The sequence below is a fragment of the Dendropsophus ebraccatus genome, chromosome 7, assembly GCF_027789765.1.
Source record: "Dendropsophus ebraccatus isolate aDenEbr1 chromosome 7, aDenEbr1.pat, whole genome shotgun sequence".
NCBI classification, from domain to species: Eukaryota; Metazoa; Chordata; class Amphibia; order Anura; family Hylidae; genus Dendropsophus; species Dendropsophus ebraccatus.
In genome coordinates, this window is record NC_091460.1 from 144,574,080 (window position 1) to 144,587,513 (window position 13,434).

A 13,434-nucleotide genomic window follows, 5' to 3' on the forward strand; every position below is an offset into this window, starting at 1 on the left:
CAGCAGCAAATCCCCATAGAAAACCTCTCCTGCTCTGGACAGTTCCTGACATGGACAGAGGTGGCAGCAGAGAGAACTGTGTCAGACTGGAAAGAATACACCACTTCCTGCAGGACATACAGCAGCTGATAAGTACTGGAAGGTTTGAGATTATTAAATAAAAGTAAATTACAAATCTATATTGATCTAGTTGATTTAAAAGAAAAAGATTTTCGCTGGAATACCCCTTTAAATTTGATAAATATTTTGCTGGAGTGAATAAACAAATATCAGGTTGTAGTTAGGGCAGATGATACTTTTACTGACTGTACCAGGTGGAGTCAGGGAGAATAATATATACAGTAAAGAAACAAAGCAAAGACACACAGGCTTCTGCTCCTCGGTAACATCAGGAAAGGTTTTGCAGAATAAAACTACTTTATGATCATAAAATTTCCAAGACCTTGCTGTGAGAATCGGTGCCAAGTGCAATGTTTTTATTGGGGCCCGACTGTCAGAGGGGGACACATAATTCATAAGAGGATCCATCAGATCTGGCCGGCACATTCACACTTCTCATGTCGGAGAGACGTACCACCTGGACAAGCATCAAAAGAAATGGCTCCTGGTTCAAAAACAGATGTTCTTGGCCGGAGAATATACCGAGCGTTCTACATGTGTACACAGCTAACGGGGGACATCAAAGAGGCAGCGAGACGTGACCAGCAGCTTCTGAAACGCCATTGTTTGCTCACACTGACATCAGCAAGAAAATAGCCGACTAGTGACGTTCCAGATCTATCAGGGCAGGGTGGTCACTACTGGGGAGACCTGGTTAGTATATCGGGATATCAGAGTTATCATACTCATCAATGCTATAAGTAGTCTTAATGATATATTCCTACTTGAAAACTAGTATTACAAGTATTACAACGCTGATGGTCGTACATCTTATATCTTGTATAGACTGGCATCCAAAGTGCACAATATGTTCAACCTTACCAATAATTATTTCAGCAGATGGTATCACATTTTCTCATGCCGTCATAATACTAAACAAATCCTTCAACAATGTAAAATTTAAAAAAAATAGGACAATTTGTAGTAAAGTTGAGATAAGCTCTTATTATTATTATTATTTTTATTATTAGAGGGCAAGGTGGTTCATCAAAGAGAAGGAAACGTCTGCTGTAACTAAAGCGGCTCAGAAGTGGTGCTAAAAATCCAAATACTGCACAAAAGAAAGAAGGGAAAGGGAGGACATGATGGAAACCTTTATATATGTTACAGGAGGAAGAAGGGAAAGGGAGGACATGATGGAAACCTTTATATATGTTACAGGAGGAAGAAGGGAAAGGGGGGACATGATGGAAACCTTTATATATGTTACAGGGGGAAGAAGGAAAAGGGGGGACATGATGGAAACCTTTATATATGTTACAGGGGGAAGAAGGGAAAGGGGGGACATGATGGAAACCTTTCTATATGTTACAGGAGGAAGAAGGGAAAGGGAGGACATGATGGAAACCTTTATATATGTTACAGGGGGAAGAAGGAAAAGGGGGGACATGATGGAAACCTTTATATATGTTACAGGGGGAAGAAGGGAAAGGGGGGACATGATGGAAACCTTTCTATATGTTACAGGAGGAGGAAGGGAAAGGGACATGATGGAAACCTTTATATATGTTACAGGAGGAAGAAGGGAAAGGAGGGACATGATGGAAACCTTTATATATGTTACAGGAGGAAGAAGGGAAAGGGGAGACATGATGGAAACCTTTATATATGTTACAGGAGGAAGAAGGGAAAGGGGGGACATGATGGAAACCTTTATATATGTTACAGTAGGAAGAAGGGAAAGGGACATGATGGGAACCTTTATATATGTTACAGGAGGAAGAAGGGAAAGGGGGGGCATGATGGAAACCTTTCTATATGTTACAGGAGGAAGAAGAGAAAGGAGGACATGATGAAACCTTTATATATATCACAGGAGGAAGAAGGGAAAGGAGGACTTGATGGAAACCTTTATATATGTTACAGGAGGAAGAAGGGAAAGGAGGGACATGATGGAAACATTTATATATGTTACTGGAGGAAGAAGGGAAAGGAGGGACATGATGGAAACCTTTATATATGTTACAGGAGGAAGAAGGGAAAAGGGGACATGATGGAAACCTTTATATATGTTACAGGAGGAGGAAGGGAAAGGGACATGATGGAAACCTTTCTATATGTTACAGGAGGAAGAAGGGAAAGGGGGGACATGATGGAAACCTTAATATATGTTACAGGAGGAAGAAGGGAAAGGGGAGACATGATGGAAACCTTTATATATGTTACAGGAGGAAGAAGGGAAAGGGACATGATGGGAACCTTTATATATGTTACAGGAGGAAGAAGGGAAAGGAGGGACATGATGGAAACCTTTCTATATTTTACAGGAGGAAGAAGGGAAAGGAGGACATGATGAAACCTTTATATATATATATATATATCACAGGAGGAAGAAGGGAAAGGAGGACTTGATGGAAACCTTTATATATGTTACAGGAGGAAGAAGGGAAAGGAGGGACATGATGGAAACATTTATATATGTTACTGGAGGAAGAAGGGAAAGGGGGGACATGATGGAAACCTTTATATATGTTACAGGAGGAAGAAGGGAAAGGGGAGACATGATGGAAACCTTTATATATGTTACAGGAGGAAGAAGGGAAAGGGGGGACATGATGGAAACCTTTATATATGTTACAGTAGGAAGAAGGGAAAGGGACATGATGGGAACCTTTATATATGTTACAGGAGGAAGAAGGGAAAGGAGGGACATGATGGAAACCTTTATATATGTTACAGGAGGAAGAAGGGAAAGGAGGGACATGATGGAAACCTTTATATATGTTACAGGAGGAAGAAGGGAAAGGAGGGACATGATGGAAACCTTTCTATATGTTACAGGAGGAAGAAGGGAAAGGAGGACATGATGAAACCTTTATATATATCACAGGAGGAAGAAGGGAAAGGAGGACTTGATGGAAACCTTTATATATGTTACAGGAGGAAGAAGGGAAAGGAGGGACATGATGGAAACATTTATATATGTTACTGGAGGAAGAAGGGAAAGGAGGGACATGATGGAAACCTTTATATATGTTACAGGAGGAAGAAGGGAAAGGGGGGGGGGGACATGATGGAAACCTTTATATATGTTACAGGAGGAAGAAGGGAAAGGGGGGACATGATGGAAACCTTTTATATATGTTACAGGAGGAAGAAGGGAAAGGGAGGACATGATGGAAACCTTTATATATGTTACAGGGGGAAGAAGGGAAAGGCAGGACATGATGGAAACCATTATATATGTTACAGGAGGAAGAAGGGAAAGGGGGGGGGACATGATGGAAACCTTTATATATGTTACAGGACTAAATAATGGTCAGGAGGGAAGAAATTGAAGAAAAAAAACTTAACTCAAGAAGAAGAGGAGAATGAGAAGTTACTGGGGGAAAGATCAGAAACAACGTGAGAAAATATTACTGTACTGAAAGAGTAGTAGATGCTAGGAACAAACTTCCAGCAGAAGTGGTTGGTAAATCTACAATAACAGAATGTAACCTGCCTGGTGTATACATATATCTATCTCCCTCGTATATACATTTATCTATCCTAACGTAATAAGAAGGGAAATACTAATAGGGCCGACTAGATGGAGCAGGGGGATTTTTCTGCTGACAATTTTTTATGTTAAAAAGCAATCCAAGCAAAAAAAAAAAAAAAAAAACATTGCAAGAAAGAAGCAAAGGCAGGATCTGTAATGTGCCCCATTATCAGAAAGAATTGATCACTATTTATTAATATTGGTCGGGTAAAGCTATTGCGTATACACCTAATAATAAATAAAACCACAGGCTGTCCTATTAAAAACTTAATATACCCCTGAGGCTGGGTTCACACTGCGTTTTTGCAATCTGTTTTTTTTTGCAAAAAACGGATTAAAAAAACGGATGCATTTGTGTGCATCCGTTTTGATCCATTTTTCCCTTGACTGCCATTGTAAAAAAAAAACGGATCAAAACAGATCTGTTTTTTTGACGGACACTGCGTCGGCGCCAGGGGGGTTACAAGGCGGCACATGCGCAATCACTGCACTGACTGGGCGCAGGACAGAGGGCGGACAAGGGTAGGAACGGGAGGCGGGGGAGACAGAGAAGACCACCACACAGGCGGCGCTGGCCTAGGGCACAATTGTTCTAGGCCACGCCTCTAAGGCACAGTTCCAGCTACAGTAAAGTCAGATTTTTTGGCACTGGAAAGCGACACCAGCTTGGAGACATATACCAAGAACTTATCAGCTACAGGAAGGTGTAAGTAGTTATGGGGGGCACAAAGTGGGTCGCTTTAAAGGGAACCGGTCACCATAAAAATGCTACCTAAGATATCAGCATCATGTTATAGAGCAGAAGGAGCTGAGCGGATTGATATATATTTTATAGGAAAAGATTCAGTATAACTTGTGATTTATTGATTGAAATCTCTAATCTTTCCATGCTAAAGAGTCCAGTCCGTTGAATGACTCCGCCTACTGGACTCCTTACCACAGAATGTTCAGGGATTTCAATCAACATCTTACAAGCCACGCTGAATCTTTTCCCACAAAGATATATATATATATCAATCCGCTCAGCTCTTCCAGCTCTATAACATGATGGTAATAGTTAAGATAGTTTTGTCTTGGTGACAGGTTCCCTTTAAGGATCTGTTTAATTGTAACTAGCGGAGCCGATGGGTGGAAATTAGAGATGAGCCCAACTCAAGCATGCAGCTGATAAATACTGGAAGACTGGAAATTTTTAAGCAGCTGTAAATTACAAATCTATATAACTTTCTGACACCAATTCATTTAAAAGAAAAAGATTTTTGCTGGAGTACCCCTTTAAATGAACTGATGCAGCACTTCAAGCTGCTAAACCTTCTAGAAAAAACATCTTAGTGTTAAACTAAAATCCCTTACTCTCTTCCACATTCTAAAAGGTCTCTTTCCCTCACATTTTCCTGTCATTATACTGAAGGTCACCTTCACATAAAAGACAACGTTGGTATGGAGAAGACTCTAAATTAGTTCTAAAAATTCTTCTTTCATGTGCATGCCATTGTTCTGCTCACTACTGCCATCTTGTGGTCTATAAAAAACTCTAAATCAACATAAAACTGCTGTCCAGAAATAGACTAGATAAAATGCTTTTATTACAATAGCTGATGCTGAATTACACAAGAGGTTACTGAAGAGACTAGATGGCTAACAAGGTGGACGGAATAAATGACAGCAATTGTAATGGTGCATTTACACACAGCGATTTATCTGACAGATTATTGAAGCCAAAGGCAGGAATGGATTTAAAAAGAGGAGAAATCTCAGTCTTTCCTTTATGGCCTGTTCTCTGTCTTTGAGTCTGTTCCTGGCTTTGGCTTCAAAAATCTGTAAAATAAATCTCTCTGTGTAAACGCACCATAATTCTCTTCCTTCTACTTCATTGAGCCAATCCACATAGGTGTCACCTCCAAATCACAGGTTCATTAGGTGCAGCCCATGTATTCCAGGAAATGTTTAAATATATTTATGCAGATTTACCTAAAAAAAAAGTAGGAAATAATTCAGACAGTAAAAATTCCGTAAGAAATTGTCCTCAGTAAAAATCACTCTTAAGGAGAAGGCAATAGAGTAGTTCTTAAAGGGGCGGTACCTAAGTCGCTTTTAAAGGGACTGTACATAATCAGCTCTTAAAATGAAATCAATAAAGTCGCTCTTGAAGGAAGGGTATCAGGGATTGAGGGAAGTTTCTATTAAAGGGAAATCACCGTTAAAGGGGTGCTCTTTTCAAGCACTAGGTATTTTCTTCTAAAAAAACGCACAATTACTTAGCGATGCCCTACTTTCATAATCGGAGCCTCCATGTATAAAAATTACACCATCGAACCCAGAATGCAGCATCATTTTCTGAAGTTTCAGTGTAAGGGTGCGTTCACACGTACATGATCCGCAGCAGATTTGACGGCACAGATTTGAAGTTGCAGCAGATCCGCAGCAGATTTGATGGCCCAGAGTTACTTTGCATTGAATTTGCAACTTCAAATCTGCGCCATCAAATCTGCTGCAAATCCTGTACATGTGAACGCACCCTAAGGGTGCGTTCACATGTACAGGATCTGCAGCAGATTTGATGTCGCAGATTTGAAGTTGCAGATCCAATGCAAAGTAATGCTACGTTTACACGGAGCGATAATTCGCCCAATCGATCGTTCACCGATTTTGAAGCAACGATTTGGTTTTTATAACGATCAGCGTTTAGACGAATAAATCGTTAGAAAAATCCTTTGAAAATTTGTAAGAAAAATCGTTATTGCGATCGTTTAAGCCCATCTTTTACATAGGGTAAATGGGTGTAAGACTGTTTACACGAAGCGATCTGCAAATTTTGAGCAAACGATGAACGACGATTTAATAACATTTTGAAAGATCAAAATGAACGATTTCTCGCTTGCTGTGTTTACACGGTACAATTATCGCTGAAATGCGATTGTTTAACGTGAAAATTCCAACGATAATCGTTCCGTGTAAAAGCAGCATAACTCTGGGCCTTAAAACCTGCTGCAGATCCTGTACGTGTGAACGCACCCTAAATCTACATAAGAATCGGAAAATTGGGTGACTTTATAGGCCTGACCTTTGGTGCTAGACTAGGGGTCGGGAACCCTGGCTCTCCGGGTAAAGCTTTGGCTCTCCAGGCATGATGGGAGTTGTAGTTTTGCAACGGCTGGAGAGCCAAGTTTCCCTACCCCTGCGCTACACTAACCGTGGCAAAGATATTCCAGTTTATGTAAAAAGGGTAATGCTACAGCGGGGGAGGGGAAAAAAAACAACCTATCTAACCAAGTCCGCTGCAACGGTGCCTTGGCCAGAGGCAAACGGGAGCTGCAATGGAGCAGCGGTGCCCCTTTTTGTCCCATTACTGTTAGCGAAAGAAAGCGCCACAAGGTTGGCAGCGTCTACGGCGTATTCCGGCCCTCATGTAAAAAAAAAAAAAAAAAAAAAAAAAAAAGTCGGAAAAAAAGGGTAAGTGTGTCATGCCTGCACCTAGCGCTATGGAGTTGTATTCTCTAGTATACCATACAAGGTAAGGTGTAGGTACCTGTCAGCAGACAGGTGTTTGTCGCTCTGTGCTAACAGCAGCTGTTCTCCTACAGATGCCGGGATGAACCGGAATCCATCACCACTAGCCTGCACTAACATCTGACATTTCTCATCCTGTAGGTCTCCCTCAGCTCGTGTGTTTTTCGGTGTTTCATGACTACAGGTTCAGTGCGCACATATACTGCATCGCCACAGGTAGTGTACGTTACTGCAAAAGAAACTGCAAAATGGAAACTTTCAGAGACGCTCCTCGGCCAAACCTTTAGGTCTCGGCACTTCCTGGAACTGCTAAAGAAGGAGGAAAATTTGTCTGACACTTGGTAACTTTGAACCGACACATTCTGCTCAGTACATCTTTCCAGAAGAAATAAATGTGGCTGGTAAGACTGGACCGGGATACAGTAAGTATAGCTGTTATATAGCTGCCTTCAGGAGACTGGACCTGGATACAGTAAGTATAGCTGTTATATAGAAGCCTTCAGGAGACTGGACCTGGTTACAGTAAGTATAGCTGTTATATAGCAGCCTTCAGGAGACTGGACCTGTATACAGTAAGTATAGCTGTTATATAGCTGCCTTCAGGAGACTGGACCTGGATACAGTAAGTATAGCTGTTATATAGCAGCCTTCAGGAGACTGGACCTGGATACAGTAAGTATAGCTGTTATATAGCCGCCTTCAGGAGACTGGACCTCGATACAGTATATATAGCAGCCTTCAGGAGACTGGACCTGGATACAGTAAGTATAGCTGTTATATAACAGTCTTCAGGAGACTGGACCTGGATACAGTAAGTATAGCTGTTATATAGCCGCCTTCAGGAGACTGGACCTCGATACAGTATATATAGCAGCCTTCAGGAGACTGGACCTGGATACAGTAAGTATAGCTGTTATATAGCTGCCTTCAGGAGACTGGACCTGGATACAGTAAGTATAGCTGTTATATAGCAGCCTTCAGGAGACTGGACCTGGATACAGTATATATAGCAGCCTTCAGGAGACTGGACCTGGATACAGTAAGTACAGCTGTTATATAGAAGCCTTCAGGAGACTGGACCTGGATACAGTAAGTACAGCTGTTATATAGCTGCCTTCAGGAGACTGGACCTGGATACAGTAAGTATAGCTGTTATATAGCTGCCTTCAGGAGACTGGACCTGGATACAGTAAGTATAGCTGTTATATAGAAGCCTTCAGGAGACTGGACCTGGATACAGTAAGTACAGCTGTTATATAGCTGCCTTCAGGAGACTGGACCTGGATACAGTAAGTATAGCTGTTATATAGCAGCCTTCAGGAGACTGGACCAGGATACAGTAAGTATAGCTGTTATATAGCTGCCCTCAGGAGACTGGACCTGGATACAGTAAGTATAGCTGTTATATAGCTGCCTTCAGGAGACTGGACCTGGATACAGTAAGTATAGCTATTATATAGCAGCCTTCAGGAGACTGGACCTGGATACAGTAAGTATAGCTGTTATATAGCCGCCTTCAGGAGACTGGACCTCGATACAGTATATATAGCAGCCTTCAGGAGACTGGACCTGGATACATTAAGTATAGCTGTTATATAGCTGCCTTCAGCCTCCACCCTCCCTCCCCCCCCCCCACACACACCCCAAATCGGTCCCCAACTTCTTTATTAGGAGCATGGACACGGTCCCATTTACCCAAGATATACCTAAAAATTCTCTAACATTTGCAGTGAAATAATGAACCTGTACTATGTAAGTGCTGTACTGCAGGGATGATTCGGAGTACGAAGCATCTGCCATAGAACTATCTATGTGGGAATTTCACCTTTGCCACATTTTTCTGCGGTAGGTTTGCTAACAAGGGAGAGGCGCATCTGCACAATGATTAATCACGGACGGCTCCTCGGCAAGGAAATCTGTAAGAACCCAAACTTTAATGACTCTCCGGACTCAGAATAGCTTCATAGCCGCTGCGCGCAGGGTGCAAACTTACTATGAGAAATACAGTGCAAGAGAGGGCAAGATCAGACGCTGCCGGAGGTTACACTGCTTACATCCGAGTTCAGCGCTCGGGCCACACAGCTCTATTACAGCCGCATAATGAAAGGAGGAAATTTAAGATTAAGTTAATGGCAGAAATGACTCTCTGTTTGGGTTTTGCTGATTTTTTTTTTTCTCTGAAGAGTTTTACAAGAGCAACTACTTCACTTAGTAACTAGTGATTAAAGGATCAAACTGGAAATATATATATATATATATATATATATATATATATATATATATATATATAAAAATATAAAATACATGGTCTCATTTTAATACATTTATGTCTTTGAATCTATTTTGAATATTTAAGGAGACTGTCAGTAGGTTGCTGCTGTCCTATCTGAGGGTGATCTAAACTAGTGACAGAGAAGCTGAAAAGAATGATGTATCACTTACACTGTCCTGTGTAGCTGATCCAGAGATCTCCTCCTGAATAACTTGGACAATAAGTAGTCCTCTCCATTATGTGCATGAGCTCAGTAGCCTGGATATTCATGAGAAGCAGAAAACTCCGCCCACCAGCTGCCGATTGGCAGTTATCTATCCATGCTGTATAAAGGCAGTCACCTGTCAATCAGCAGCTGGAGGGCGGGGGGAGGGGTGTGGCAAGAATCCTATTCTTCTGCATATTAGGAGAACGGCTGAACAGAATGAGGTCAGTAATACACCGATCTGCTCAGCATTTCTGTCACTAGTTTATCCTGCTCTCATTTAAGGCACCAAAAAACCTAGTGACAGATTCCCTTTAAGATGGGAAAACACCTTTAAGGGTTAAATTGGCACAACTGACATTTACATTTCCCATTGCAATGGTTTCCCCTGTTGTAAGGGGGTCCAGGCAGGATGACATTTAAGTAGCTCAATCTGGTTCCATCCCCCTTTCTACTGGACTGTTTGATCAGATATAAGATTTCCCTACCCCACAGATTCTTTACTGTACGAGCAGTGAGGATTATTCTGATCGCCATTGCAGTCGGGAAGGAATTTTCGCCCTGTGAAGGAGCAATTGGCATCGGTCTCATAGGGTTCTTGCCTTAGGCGTATGAGGCGTATGAGACCGGCCGTTCCGTGAACCGGCCGGGTCACGGAACAGCCGGTCTGTGCAAAGATCATCCCAGATGATCTTTCAGGCCGCAGTGTTCTGATGCGGGCGCATTAGCGCGCGCCCGCATCAGAACTCCTCATAGCACACAACAAAGCAAGTGGCCGGAGCCACTCGCTTCATTGTGTGAACTGACAGAGCTTTCTGCAGCTGCTTTTCACTGAATTGCGGTCGCAGAAAACTGACGTCAGCGTATACGCTCTGGCCGGGATCCCATACAAAACTAAGCACCATACCCTTTTGTAAAAGTACTTTTACATAGTGTGAACATAGCCTTATTCTGGATCAACACAGTAGGGTTTCTGAAGGTTGATCTGGACAGGACTTTCCAGAGCAGTAGTAAATTTTCATAAAAAAACCTTTCCTGCTCTGTACAGTTCCTGACATGGACAGAGATGGCAGCAGAGAGCACTGTGTGAGACTGGAGAGAATACACCACTTGCTGCAGGACATACAGCAGCTGATAAGTACTGGAAGACTTAAGATTTTTAAATAGAAGTAAATTACAAATTTATACAACTGATTTGAAAGAAAAAGATTTTTGTCAGAGTACCCCTTTAACTATATTACAGTGACCTCAACCTTTTAAAATAACCAATATGCACCCCCTTAGAAAAGATGAAAGAAAAACGCTGAGGAGCCACTAGGAATTATTTAATGTTTTTTTATATGATTCATTCTATGTAATGGTAATAAAAGGAGGAGACCTAATCATATTAAAAGACAATTACCATCCGTTCAGATGTGACTTATAAGGTATATATCTTCATCCTCACTATAGATCTGATTGGCCTCGCTAATTACTCAAGATTTTTTTTCCCGCTATTAATATTCCTCTAGAAACGACCAAACCTGCTTTAATTTTGGCCTTTGCGTTCCAGATGACAAATCCATACTTAAGAGAATTGATAATGAGCATCACTTTGCTCATTACGGATATTATTCCCACTTGTTTCCTGACCTCGGCCCTGCATGGGACGCGGATGGCGATTTGATTTTATGTGGACATCTGTGGTCTTCACATAACCTCAGTTACGGGTCAGGCTCCCATAATTGGCTACGCCTGGTCCTCACAGAAGGAAGAACTCCTTCAAGCTATATATTATTTGCTGCTGGCAGGAAACATTGCAAGGTCTAAGGTCTGGATTATGTGAAATCTTCATCATCACCTTTTGTGGTGGAGCAGGGGCAGAGAACCTTGGCTCTCCAGCTGTTGCAAAACTACAACTCCCATCATGCCTGGACTCTGAGACTAGCTTTAGATTTGGCTGCCCAGGCATGATGGGAGTTATAGTTTTGCAACAGCTGGAGAGCAAAGGTTCCCCACCCCTGTTGTACTGGAGATCTCGGCACACGTCCCTTGCTTCTGCTGCTTTTTAGAGGACAACTTTTTGCTTTTACTATCAGGCATGTTGCCCGGCTTCAGTTTAATTATAGCTATATTACATATGAAAATACTGCTGTGTTAAGATCCTTTTACACCTACAGATTTGTCGGCCATGGCGCCATTCAGCAAAATCGTGTGCAGCGCCTTTACAACAACAAATTGAGGGGCCCGGGCTGCACGAACGATCCTTGTATCTTTTGTGCAGCCCAGGAAACTGACAGCACACATATGTATGAAAGATATACTGTATATATAGGATATGTATATATCTGTGCTGTCAGTTTAAAGGGAATGTGCCATCAGAAAATGACTTAGTGTATAAATAATGTTTTTATATTAAATATATTTTTAAAGAATTTTTGGTGACAATTTTTTAATTTTCCATTTTTCTATCTATATTAAACAATAATCCTGATATCTTGTAGTTTTTATTCTCACCATTGGGGCTAAAACTAAGCTGAGACTTCCTATTGTGCCTGTGGTGATAAGAGGAGGCTGCTGTAAAGTGATCTGTACAGCAGCATCATGTGACACCAGTAGATAGAGGAGACAATAGCAGCTCCCTGTGGAATGACCTCTTCACAGGTGTCAGAGCGCACTCAGTATTGTTTCACATTCATCTCAAGGGGACAGAGTCTGTCTATTGTCGTCTATGTCCATGAGTCTCGCTGTTAAGCATGTCACTAAATCCTGTTTAGAACAGGCCAGGCAAGATGGCCGCCCCCATATCAATGTACAAAAAAAAACATTAAAGTCAAAAAATAGAAACAGAACAAGTTTTATTATCTGATGATAAACAGTAAAAGAAAATCTAGGTGACACACTCCCTTTAATGATCACAAGCAGCGGGCTATACTTACTTCTATGCTTGTGATTCAGCATCCAGGTCTACCGTCTTGCGGCCGTCGGCTTTTTCTTTAGGTCCTGCCTCCTCTGGTTGACAAGTATTCTGGAGGAGGCTGGGAGACCTGGTTGCCGGATCATAAGCAGCGCAGATGTTTGTGATCTTTAAACTGACAGCACAGATATATACATATCCCAGACCCCCATATATATATATATATATATATATATATATATATATATATATATATATATATATATATATATTACACATATCCCAGACCCCAATATATTATATATATATATATATATATATATATATATATATTCCTCAGCCAAACATAACCCTGATCACACAGGAATTTTAAAGCTCACTCTAAGGACCTGATCAGCCGAATATTGATTTTTATCACTTCTACAAGGGCCGATTATAAATCTGCAGGAGCATTTCTAGCAACACTGCAGGCTGATAATCTGCCCATGTAAAAGGCCCTTTACAGACTTGTCCTGGTGCCCCTTGGTTTTGTTTAGAATCTCCCTCAGAACAGCCAAATAATGTTTCTGGTGCTGGAGAGAAAAAGCCTCTTATTTCCTGGTCTGCACAATAGCCAGCACCACACTGCTGCCCGTGTACAAGAGGTTCCAGGAAGCAGGACTAAGCTACTGAGCATGTGTGACCACTGCCACTGGACACATTGGGTGGACGTTAAAAGAAAAATCACAAAGGACATACCATGACGAGAGAACAGCAGCATGTGGACACAGAAACATTCTTAATGATTTTAAGGGGAACTATTAGCAGGTTAGAGGAATCTAACCTGCTGATATGTCTCTATTGCGCAGGAGCAGAAATCCCGGCAACTCACCACTAGGTCATCATATAGTATAAATTTATTTCAGTTCCAT

General features: G+C 41.5%; 1 protein-coding gene across 4 annotated transcripts in view; it reads right to left on the bottom strand.

The window, feature by feature from the left end:
• The window catches only part of ZNF827 (zinc finger protein 827), a 111,135-nt gene that overhangs the window by 12,691 nt on the left and 85,010 nt on the right, over positions 1-13,434 (bottom strand). The window lies entirely within an intron of this gene.